Below are 12,271 nucleotides of genomic sequence, written 5' to 3'. Positions count from 1 at the left end.
CCTACCATCTACTTTGTACCCAAAATCCACAAAGACCCCATTAATCCGCCGGGAAGACCCATCATCTCAGCGAGGAATGGATGTCTGGAACACACATCACAATATGTGGATTTCTTTTTACAAAGCATAGTGAAGGCCTTGCCTTCATATGTGCGGGACACAAGTGACTTCCTACGCAAAATTGACAACGTAGTTTGGAAACCCAGCTTTGTACTAATTGCCCTTGATGTAAGCTCACTATACACTAGTATCCAGCATGCAGATGGCCTAAGGGCATTGGAATACTTTTTGGATAAATCAATGGGTAATCTGGTTGGTCACAAACTGATGTTGATAGAAATGGTTAAGTTTTGTCTGTTCAACAACATCTTCATGTTTAACAACCTTCTATACAGGCAGTTAAGAGGAGTTGCGATGGGGGCCAGCTTCTCCCCAAGCTATGCATGCTTACACATGGGCTGGTGGGAGGAGCTGGTCCTCATGACAGAACACACTGAGGCTATGGAAAGCAATGTTAAGCTATGGCTACGCTACATAGATGACCTTTTTATTGTATGGGATGGTAGTCTTAGCAGCGCACAGGATTTTTTACAGGCCATTAACATAAACAATCTAAACCTACAATTCACTGCTAACATCAGTGCCACCTCAGTGAATTTCCTTGATACGGAAGTGTACGTCAGCAATCACAAAATCAAAACCAAACTCCACCGCAAGGAAACTGCTGGAAATTCAACACTACATGCTAGTAGCTCGCATGTTACACATTTATTAAACAGCATTCCCTACGGTGAGATGCTCAGACTCAGAAGAATTCACAGTGAGGACAGTGATCTACAAATAGCCCAAATAGATTGCAAACAAAGATTCTTAGAAAGAGGCTATTCTGACAAAATTATAACCAATGCCATCACAAAATCTATGCGCATGAACAGAGCTGAACTTCTTAATGAGACAGAAACAAAAACCACGACCAACACCACAGAGACTAGAACAGGAACCAACACTAGGATAAATGCAAATGAATTTAGAATCATCATCCAATATAGTCAACAACACAAAAAGGTTGAGTCTATTATAACCCGCAATTGGCCTCTGATTTTAAGTGACCCAGTGATAGGCCCTATTTTGCCTAAAAGGCCCTCGATAACATATAGCCGAGGTCGCTCAATGAGGGACGAACTGGTTAAAACCAGTCCGGAAACTATAGAATCTACAAACTGGCTACAAACGCATACTGGCTTTTTCCATTGCAAAACATGCAAGGCATGTCAGCAGGGTGAGAATAAAACCACATACATCACCCCACTTGATCAAAAAAAGCACAGAATAAACAAACTCCTTACATGTAAAACTGAATATGCGGTTTATGTTTTGTCATGCCCGTGCAATCTACTGTATGTAGGAAGCACAAAACTCCAAGTACATAAGAGGGTTTTACAACATCTAAGGGCGATAAACAATCAAGACAACACATACCCAGTGGCCCGGCATTTTAAGGCCAAACATGATTCTAGAAGTAAAGAACTTAAATACTTTGTCATTGACTCTATTCCGGCCAGCAGGAGGGGTGGAAACAGGGAACAAAAACTACGCTCCATGGAAACGAGGTACATCCTAGAGCTTAACACCAAACAACCCTTTGGCCTTAATATTACTGAGGACCTGTACACATGCCTTTAAATATGACTCTCATAACATATTTCCTAAAAACAACATATTTTCATACACCTTTTAGCCTTTTTATGTGGGATTTTAGAAATCGGGAAATTTTATTGTATTTATTAAATTGTTAAAATAAGATGGATTGAAATAACACAAAATGTCTTTTATACATATTTATTTGATGCATAATTTATTTTTATATAAGCACATATATATATTTTATCTATTTTAGATTGAATTCTTAGCTTATTTAATATTTAATATTTATATGCTGTCATTTCATCTATGTGTAAAAGCTCCTGATTCTCTTACAATTATAAGTGTGATATCGTTATTCCCTTCTATATGCATTCCCCACATGCGGTTATCTTGAAAATATTCATCCTGGAGAGGCTAGTGATACCAGGCTTGCAAATCTCCGATGATGTGAATTACTAGCCTAGTTACCATTTGATGTCTTGCATTTTGCGCTTGTCGACAAACACAGAGAAAGGGAATTGCAGGGGCTCCTAGCAATTTTTCAACCCCCCGGCTCAAAGCGTTTTGAGTACATATCTTCAATACTATCTCAGTATAAGATAAGATGTTTGTTACGTCCACATACTCTGTTTCTGGGTATTTAACCTGAATTGATTATGCTCCCATATTATTTTGGTATCATAAATGTGTCAAAGACTTGTCAAAGAATATGAAAGAAAAAAAGAAAAAAAGATAAGAAACTAGCTCTCTTGAATTTTAATATTCACTTTTGCACTAATTTTGCACTTTATCTTGTGTGGTTTTATGCATGAAAACTTGCAGTATACATGTCACTCTTGAAGGACTTGGACTTACTAAGAACGCGGTTATTTGACACATAATGTGCAGTTATTTTACACTACGTGCCTTGACTATTAAGTAGATTTATCCTGTCATGTTTAGGCGTTCCATGTATGATTTTCAGTAATTCTGTTATGGAAATATCTTTTAACCGACGTAATTGTAGTTCTTTACCAGTCTTTCGTCCATGTCATTTGCTGTTGTAGGCTTACATGCTCCAATGACTACGTCTGCAAGTATATGCTATTTAAACCAATGCAAACTCTCACACTGTGTCATGTGATCAAGGCCCGTGGGAAGGGCTGAAACGCGTCATGGCGACCTCTTACACCGATTAAACTCTTTTGCACCGATTTGTGGTCCTTATCCGTTTGTTTGCCTGAAGGAGTACGCAGTACGAACAGAGCATCTAAATATATATATATATATATATATTCACTGAAAAAACCATAGGTTTCAGGGGCGTTATAGTTAGCTGGACTTTTCACTCGTACAAAACCATTGAAATTCCCCCGTTATAGTTAGTTCAGCTAACTATAACTCGCGCACCAGCAATGGACTGCTGATGACGTCACATATTACATCACTGATGACATGGTCAGTGACATCACTCATGACATCACTGATGACATCTCAAATGACATCACTGATGACATCACTGATGACATCATCCAGTGAATGTGTGTTTTTCTGAAAATTACATATGTTTTATATATGTATATCTCAAGGTCGATGGAAGAATAAATGGGTATATAAGTGTCTAAATGGATGATTTGTTTTTGAAAAATTGATTGTATAACTGACTGATTAAGTGTATCTTAGTGAATACATGGCTTAGTGAGTAATGTTTAAATATGCAAATATCTGTATCAGTCTCTCACTTTGTGTATAATTGGCTGCATGGGTTGGTGCGTAGCTACATGAGTGTCTATATAGGTTATTAGTTGGTTTTTTGAGTATCAGTATGAGTGTCTGAGTGTCTGTATGGTTCGGTGGGGGGTATTACGTAGTGCATAGGTGCATGAATGAGTGACTCACTGTTTGTATGTGTTGAAGACAGCATGTGTGCAGGACTGTATGTGTGGATGAGTGTGTGCATGGGTGTTTTAGTGAGTGAATGACTGTCTCAATAGTGTCTTTATGAGTAACTACATATGTTTTAAACTAGTATATGTGACTATTGGTGTATATATGTGAGTATATGTGAGAGTGAGAGATTGAAAGAGTTCCTGTATGAATAAGTATGTGTTTCTATAAGTGATTGTTTAAAAGACTAAGTATGTGTAAGTTTCTGTAGAAGTAATTGTGGTGGTGTGTGTATTAACCCTGGGCTGACAACTACGCTTCGCCCACATAGTGTACGTAGCGCTGCCTGCTTCGCAGTTTTCGAAGTAGGCGAAGCAGGCAGCGCCTATGCACACGAGGGCGAAGCGTAGCTGCCTGCCGCCCACCACCGGCCTCCCGCCCACCCTCCTTTTAAAAGATAACATTAATTTATAATAAAGAAAATTAAACACCACTTACCTGAAGCGTGGCATCTCCGGGGCTTCCTCTTCCTGGTTTCCAACTATTCTGACAAATGCGCATTCGCGGGCGTCCGCGCATGCGCATTTCTCGCAAGAAATGCGCATGCGCGGGAGTCCGCGCGCTTCAGGTAAGTGGTGTTTAATTTTCTTTATTATAAATTAATGTTATCTTTTATAAAGGAGGGCGGGCGGGAGGCGGGTGGCGTGTAGTGGGGCTACGCGAAGCGCGTAGTGTGCGTAGATTTGGGCACACTATGTGCTGCTTCACGTAGCCCCACTACGCCCACTATGCCCACCCTTAGTGTGTATAACTGTATATGCAAGTAAATGGATGTTTGATTCTTTATTAGCACGAGTGACTATGTGTGTGAGTAACTCTATGGATGAGTGGCATTGTGTAACAGGATGTATAGGTGTATGAGTACATATGATGAGTGAGTACATGTATGAGTGACTGTATAGGACTGTTGGTGAATGAGTGGATGTGTATGTGGATCTTAGAATTACTGAATAGGTTGTTGTAACTGATATTGGTATGTCCATTGTTTTGAAAATTTTAGTTTCTATTTTTGAATGTGTGTATCAAAGGTTATATTAGGGGGAGAGGAGGTCTGCCACTCTATCACAAGGATGATGTCATCAGTGATGTCATTTGAGATGTCATCAGTGATGTCATGAGTGATGTCACTGGCCATGTCATGAGTGATGTAATATGTGACGTCATCAGCAGTGCATTGCGGGCGCGCGAGTTATAGTTAGCTGGACTAACTATAACGGGGGAATTTCAATGGTTTTGTACGAGTGAAAAGTCCAGCTAACTATAACGCCCCTGAAACCTATGGTTTTTTAAGTGAATTTCTAAGGTTTTTTAAATGCTAATTTCTAACTATGCCTACAGAGATAGGACATGTGAAGAAAGAAGAAAAAAACGCACAGAAAGAAAAAAAAGAAATGCAGAAAGAAGCAACAGAAGTCCTCAAAGATGAAGAAAAGTGCAGGAAGAAGGAGAACATGCAGAAAGAACAAACAGAAAAGCAGAAAGAAGCCTTGTTGCAAAATCATCCTGTACCCTCAACTTTTTCAGACGGATACTGGGGGTAACTGAGTCTGACTAACCAGTCCTAGAGCCAGTGCAATATTAAAAGACACTCAGAATACAGTGAAAACACCTACATACACTAGGGAACACTATGCATTGGGGTCCCCCTGTGATGAGCATGACCTCCTCTGTAAGCCCCTAGTATATTATAGGGCAGGGGATTAAAACAACCTCTTAAAACGCACCACAGGGCGTGTTTGCACACGTTACCTCAGGCCCCGTCCCCTCCCTTCCCCACTGTGTAAACACGCCCTGTGGCCATTTTAAGTTGGGAGATTAAGTCCCCTTAAATCCTGAGGGTCCCTAGGGGCAAAATAGCCCACTAGGTACGTCCAGTAAGCGCCATTGCAGAGAGGTGTAAAAAGGGGCACGGCCTGCACCGCCTCTCTGCAACGCAGAGCAGTGGCGCTTACTGGAAGCACCTGGTGGGCTAGTTGGCCCCAAGGGTCCCTCGGGATTGAAAGGGAATAATTTCCACAATTTAAAACGCGCCACAGGGCGTGTTTGCACACGTCACCTCAGGCCCCGTCCCCTCCCTTCACCACTGTGTAAACGCGCCCTGTGGCCGTTCTAAGTTCAGAGATTAAGTCCCCTTGAATCCTAAGGGTCTAGGGTCCCTAGGGTCAAATTAGCCCACTAGGTACCACCAGTAAGCGCCACAGAGCTGCGTTGCATAGAGGTGTAAAAAGGGGCGTGGCCTCAGAACACCTATCTGCAACGCAGCTCCCTGGCGCATACTGGAGATACCTGTTGGGCTAGTTGGCCCTCAGAGACCCTCAGTATTGAAGGGGAATTAATTCCCCAACTTACAACTGGCCAGAGGGCGCGTTTGCAGAGTGCTGCAAGGAGGGAGCGTGGCCTCCAGCGCGATGCCGGTCTTTTATTTCTTTTATTTTTTTAAGAAGGAGGGCTGTGTGGCCCCCCTTCTTGTTCTAATTTACTGGCCCTGGGGACCCCATCCCCCAGGGCCTGCACCCTAATTTTTTTTGTTGAAAAAACATAAATTTGGCCCTCCCAAGGCCTTAATCGGCCCCGGGGACCCCATACCCCGGGCCTGCCTTTGTTTTTTATTATTTTAAAAAATATATATATTTATAGAAACACCTAGGGCATGCTGGACAAACCGTATGTACCTATCACCATGCCGATTTGCGTGATATTCATTAAAAGGCGACTATGCATAGAATGAATCCACATGGAATATATTTACACCACTAGTGAAGCTCTGACGTGTCTGACGCACTACCATGCCTAATCCTGGCGCCCCCGCCGGTGGGTACTCTCCAAATAGACACCCTTGTTGTTTATTTATACAAACATGGGTAGCTATTGACGGGCACATTTAATATACACGCACACCAAGCCATTCAAAGGGGATTCGACAAAAATTTGACCAAACTATGCAAGAAACCCCCCTCACGGTTAATAAAACACACATCCACCGCCGGATGTGTAATACTTTTTTTTTTAACTCTCTGGAAAGGAGACAAACCTCACTTGAGAGTCACAGCGTGCTCCTGGCTGAGCCCAATGCTGTGTTACACCCACCAGTGCCCGCCGAGTGCCTCACACCTCTGTGTTGTATTCCACCAGCTAGTGCGTATGCTATGACACTCTCTAGCCCATGTGCACTGTAACACCACCCCGTGAATATGTCATGCCACACTTGCCTTCGCACGGGTTATGTTGCCCCATCTAACGTGCCTTCCTCGATGCCTATGTTATAACGCACAGCGCTATGCCATACATATTACAATCTGGGATCCATATCTTTGTCACAGTGCATATGCAACGTTACACTCCCCAGCACATATTTTATATTACAACTTTAGAGACAACTTAGGTTACACAACACTGCCCTGTGCATATTACACTCCAAGGCGCACATCGCATAGCACGCGCTAGTGCCTGTGCTATCTCGCGCTCTCCAATGAATCTGTCATTGCGCACAATGTATTGCATATTATATTTCACGCCCGGTTCATCTTATATCACACTTTTTGGTGCATAGTTTATACCATATACTATATCTAGTTTTCATTTTCAATCGTGCTCGTGTTCTATATAACACTGCGTCCACCTACCCTTTTCACGGACATTACATTTTGCGATGGGGGTGGAGGGTCAGGGGGTGTTTCTGCCAAGTGAGCCCGGAGTCACAGTCACAAACATCCTCTTCTTCCTGAATAAAAGTGAGATTATGCTGCATACTTGTTCATATTTTAAGTAGTTCGCACAGACACACATTTTAAAAACAATAAAGTTCCTAATACCCACTGTCTCTGAACAGTTAGCTAGCTGCCCCATCCACCTCCTCCCTATCCTCTGTTGTCTGAATCCATGGACTAGCCTCCTCCGTCCTGCCATGCATGGTCTGATGTGCTGCCACTGCCCTTCATTTAGCATGATGTACCAGTCCACTCCTCCTGCCCTCCATTGCCCAATTCTATGGCCCATCCAGGGCACATGGGCTAGAGAGTGTCATAGCATGCGCACTAGCTGGTGGAATACAACACAGAAGTGTGTGGCACTCGGCGGGCACTGGTGGGTGTAACACAGCATTGGGCTCAGCCAAGAGCACGCTGTGACTCTCAAGTGAGGTTCGTCTCCTTTCCAGAGAGTAAAATAAAAAGTATTATACATCCGGCGGTGGATGTGTGTTTTATTAACCGTGAGGGGGGTTTCTTGCATAGTTTGGTCGAATTTTTGTGGAATCCCCTTTGAATGGCTTGGTGTGCGTGTATATTAAATGTGCCCGTCAATAGCTACCCATGTTTGTATAAATAAACGACAAGGGTGTCTACTTGGAGAGTACCCACCGGCGGGGGCGCCGGGATTATGCACGGTAGGGCATCAGACACGTCAGAGCTTCAATAGCAGTGTAAATACATTCCACGGGGATTCATTGTATGCATAGTCACCTTTTAATGAATATCACGCAAATCGTCATGGTGATAGGTACATAAGGTTTGTCCAGCATGTCCTAGGTGTTTCTATAAATATATATATTTTTTAAATAATAAAAAACAAAGGCCGGCCCCGGGGGATGGGGTCCCCGGGGCCATAAGTGGCCTGAGGAGGGGGGCAACGCAGCCCCCCTCCTTAAGAATTTTTTTTTTTTAAAAAGGCCATTACCCGGGGGTTGGCGTCCCCGGGGCCGATTAAGGCCTTGGGAGGGCCAAATTATGGTGCAGGGCCAATAAATTAGAAAAAGAAGGGGGGCCGCACAGCCCTCCTGCTTAAAAAAATAAAATAAAATAAATAAAAGACCGGCATCGCACCGGAGGCCATGCCCCTCCTTGCAGCCCTCTGCAAATGCGCCCCCTGGCCAGTTGTAAGTTGGGGAATTAATTCCCCTTCAATACTGCGGGTCCCTGAGGGCCAACTAGCCCAACAGGTATCTTCAGTATGCGCCAGGGAGCTGCGTTGCAGACAGGTGCTCTGAGGCCACGCCCCTTTTTACACCTCTATGCAACGCAGCTCCGTGGCGCTTACTGGAGATACCTAGTGGGCTACTTTGACCCTAGGGACCCTTAGGATTCAAGGGGACTTAATCTCTCGACTTAGAACGGCCACAGGGCGCGTTTACACAGTGGTGAAGGGAGGGGACGGGACCTGAGGTGACCTGTGCAAACATGCCCTGTGGCGCTTTTTAAGTTGGGGAAATAATTCCCTTTCAATCCTGGGGGACCCTGGGGGCCAACTAGCCCACCAGGTGCTTCCAGTAAGCGCCACTGCTCTCTGCGTTGCAGAGAGGTGGTGCAGGCCGTGCCCCTTTTTACACCTCTATGCAATGGCGCTTACTGGACGTACCTAGTGGGCTATTTTGTGGACTTAATCTCCCAACTTAAAAAACGGCCACAGGGCATGTTTACATAGTGGGGAAGGGAGGGGACGGGACCTGAGGTGACGTGTGCAAACACGCTCGATGGAGCGTTTTAAGTTGGGGAAATAATTCCCCTTCTATCCTGAGGGCCCCTGGTGGCTAACTAGCCCACTAGGTGCTTCCAGTAAGCGCCACTGAGCTGCGTTGCAGAGAGGTGGTCCAGGCCATGCAACTTTTTGGATTTGAGATGTCATCAGTGATGTCATGAGTGATGTCACTGACCATGTTATGAGTGATGTAATATGTGACGTCATCAGCAGTGCATTGCGGGCGCGCGAGTTATAGTTAGATGAACTAACTATAACGGGGGAATTTCAATGGTTTTGTACGAGTGAATTTTCAGTGAATTTTTAAGGTTTTTACATGCTAATTCCTAACTATAACGTGCCTGAAACCTATGGTTTTTTCAGTGAACATATATATATAGATAGATAGATAGATAGATAGATAGATAGATAGATAGATAGATAGATAGATAGATAGATAGATAGATAGATAGATAGAAAAATAGAGAGAGAGATAGGTAGATGAATAGATAAAGGTATATATATATATATATATATATATATATATATATATATATATATATATATATATATATATATATATATATATATATATATATATATATATATATATATATATATATATATAATCTACTGGCGGTCGCCAGTAGATAGTTATAGTTAGGACCGTGTTTCCATAGGAAATCTGAAAATTTTATTTTGAATAACTTTGGCGACGCTTGACGAATCCTCGAGAATTTTTCAAAATAGGTGGGGTGCTCCGCTCCTACCCTGAAAGTCTCGGGGTGATTAGTCAAGCGAGGGCCGAGAAAAAAGGGGGGTCCCAAAACGCGTTTTCCCCACGCATTTTTCCATAGGGACCTTTAGTCCAAGGTACAGCCCGAACGGCTGAACAGAATTACTTGAAATTTGGCAGAGAGGTAGTCCTCAGGTCAGGGATGTGCCTTTTGAATATCTGGAGTTAATCTGTTCAGTAGTTCCTGAGAAAATTTCAGTTAAAAGTACATATATATCTATAAGCGCGCACCGTGCGCGCACCGTGCGCGCAAGGTGCGTGCACGTTGACATGCGTGAACGCAATTCTGATTGGTTGTTAGATGTCAGTAAACATTCGAATCGGTCGAAATCAGGAAGTGTTGGCCGCCATTTTGTCTCTCGCAGTCTGAGACAGTGAAAAACAAAGGTGGAGAACGTGAAAAGGGGGCAGGGTGGACAGTTCCTGACCCCCTAGCCTTTGACAGGGGGTCACTGAAGGACCCCCAAGGGCGAAAAAACATTTATTTTTTTGACGAAAAAGCGCGGGGTAAGCGCACCGTGCACGCACGGCACGCACAACGCATAGTGGGTGCTCGGTGCGCGAAGCACACCGAGTGCCCACAGAGCGCGCACCGTGCGTGCACGGTGCGCGCACGGTGAAAAACCTGAAAAAAATATATATTAATAAATACATAACTTAGCATTTAAAAAACCGTACAAATTCACTTAAAAAACCATAGGTTTCACACACGTTATAGTTAGGATCCAATCCTCTGCTGATGACGTCAGATATTACATCACTGATTACATATGTGTCTTTCTGAAAAATAAATATTTGTAATATATGTATAGCTAAAGATTAATGGAAGAAGACATGGGTAAATAGGTGTCTAAATACAGTGATGTAATATCTGACGTCATCAGCAGAGGATTGCGGTCGCGTGAGTTATAGTTGCCTGCACGGGGGAATTTCATTGTTTTTTTATGAGGGAAATGTCCAGCCAACTATAACATGCGTGAAACCTATGGTTTTTAAAGTGAATTTGCAAGGTTTTTTAAATGTTAATTCCTAACTATAACGTGTGTGAAACCTATGGTTTTTTAAGTGAATATATATATATATATATATAGAGAGAGAGAGAGAGAGAGAGATAGATAGATAGATAGATAGATAGATAGATAGATAGATAGATAGATAGATAGATAGATAGATAGATAGATAGATAGATAGATAGATAGATAGATAGATAGATAGATAGATAGATAGATAGATAGATAGATAGATAGATAGATAGATAGATAGATAGATAGATAGATAGATAGATAGATAGATAGATAGATAGATAGATAGATAGATAGAAAAATAGAGAGAGAGATAGGTAGATGAATAGTTAAAGGTATATATATATATATATATATATATATATACATATATTATCTACTGGCGGTCGCCAGTTGATAGTTATAGTTAGGACCGTGTTTCCATAGGAAATCTGAAAATTCTATTTTGAATAACTTTGGCGACGCTTGACGAATCCTCGCAAATTTTTCAAAATAGGTGGGGCGCTCCGCTCCTACCCTGAAAGTCTCGGGGTGATTAGTCAAGCGGGGACAGAGAAAAAAGGGGGGTCCCAAAACGTGTTTTCCCCATGCATTTTTCCATAGGGACCTTTAGTCCAAGGTACAGCCTGAACATAATTACTTGAAATTTGGCAGAGAGGTAGTCCTCATGTCAGGGATGTGCCTTTTGAATATCTGGAGTTAATCTGTTCAGTAGTTCCTGAGAAAATTTCAGTTAAACTTACATATATATCTATAAGCGCGCACCGTGCGCGCACCGTGCGCGCAAGGTGCGCGCACGGTGACATGAGTGAGCGCAATTCTGATTGGTTGTTAGATGTCAGTAAACATTCGAATCGGTCGAAATCAGGAAGTGTTGGCCGCCATTTTGTCTCTCGCAGTCTGAGGCAGTGAAAAACAAAGGTGGAGAACGTATAAAGGGGGCAGGGTGGACAGTTCCTGACCCCTAGCCTTTGTCAGGGGGTCACTGAAGGACCCCCAAGGGCGAAAAAAACATTTATTTTTTTGACGAAAAAGCGCGGGGTGCGCGCACCGTGCATGCACGGCACGCACAACGCATCGTGGGCGCTCGGTGCGCGAAGCACACCGAGTGCCCACAGAGCGCGCACCGTGCGTGCACGGTGCGCGCACGGTGAAAAACCTGAAAAAAATATATATTAATAAATACATAACTTAGCATTTAAAAAACCGTACAAATTCACTTAAAAAACCATAGGTTTCACACACGTTATAGTTAGGATCCAATCCTCTGCTGATGACGTCAGATATTACATCACTGATTACATATGTGTCTTTCTGAAAAATAAATATTTGTAATATATGTATAGCTAAAGATTAATGGAAGAAGACATGGGTAAATAGGTGTCTAAATACAGTGATGTAATATCTGACGTCATCAGCAGAGGATTGCGGT

The sequence above is a fragment of the Triturus cristatus genome, chromosome 9 (genome assembly GCF_964204655.1).
Source record: "Triturus cristatus chromosome 9, aTriCri1.1, whole genome shotgun sequence".
NCBI classification, from domain to species: Eukaryota; Metazoa; Chordata; class Amphibia; order Caudata; family Salamandridae; genus Triturus; species Triturus cristatus.
This window is presented reverse-complemented; position numbering follows the sequence as displayed.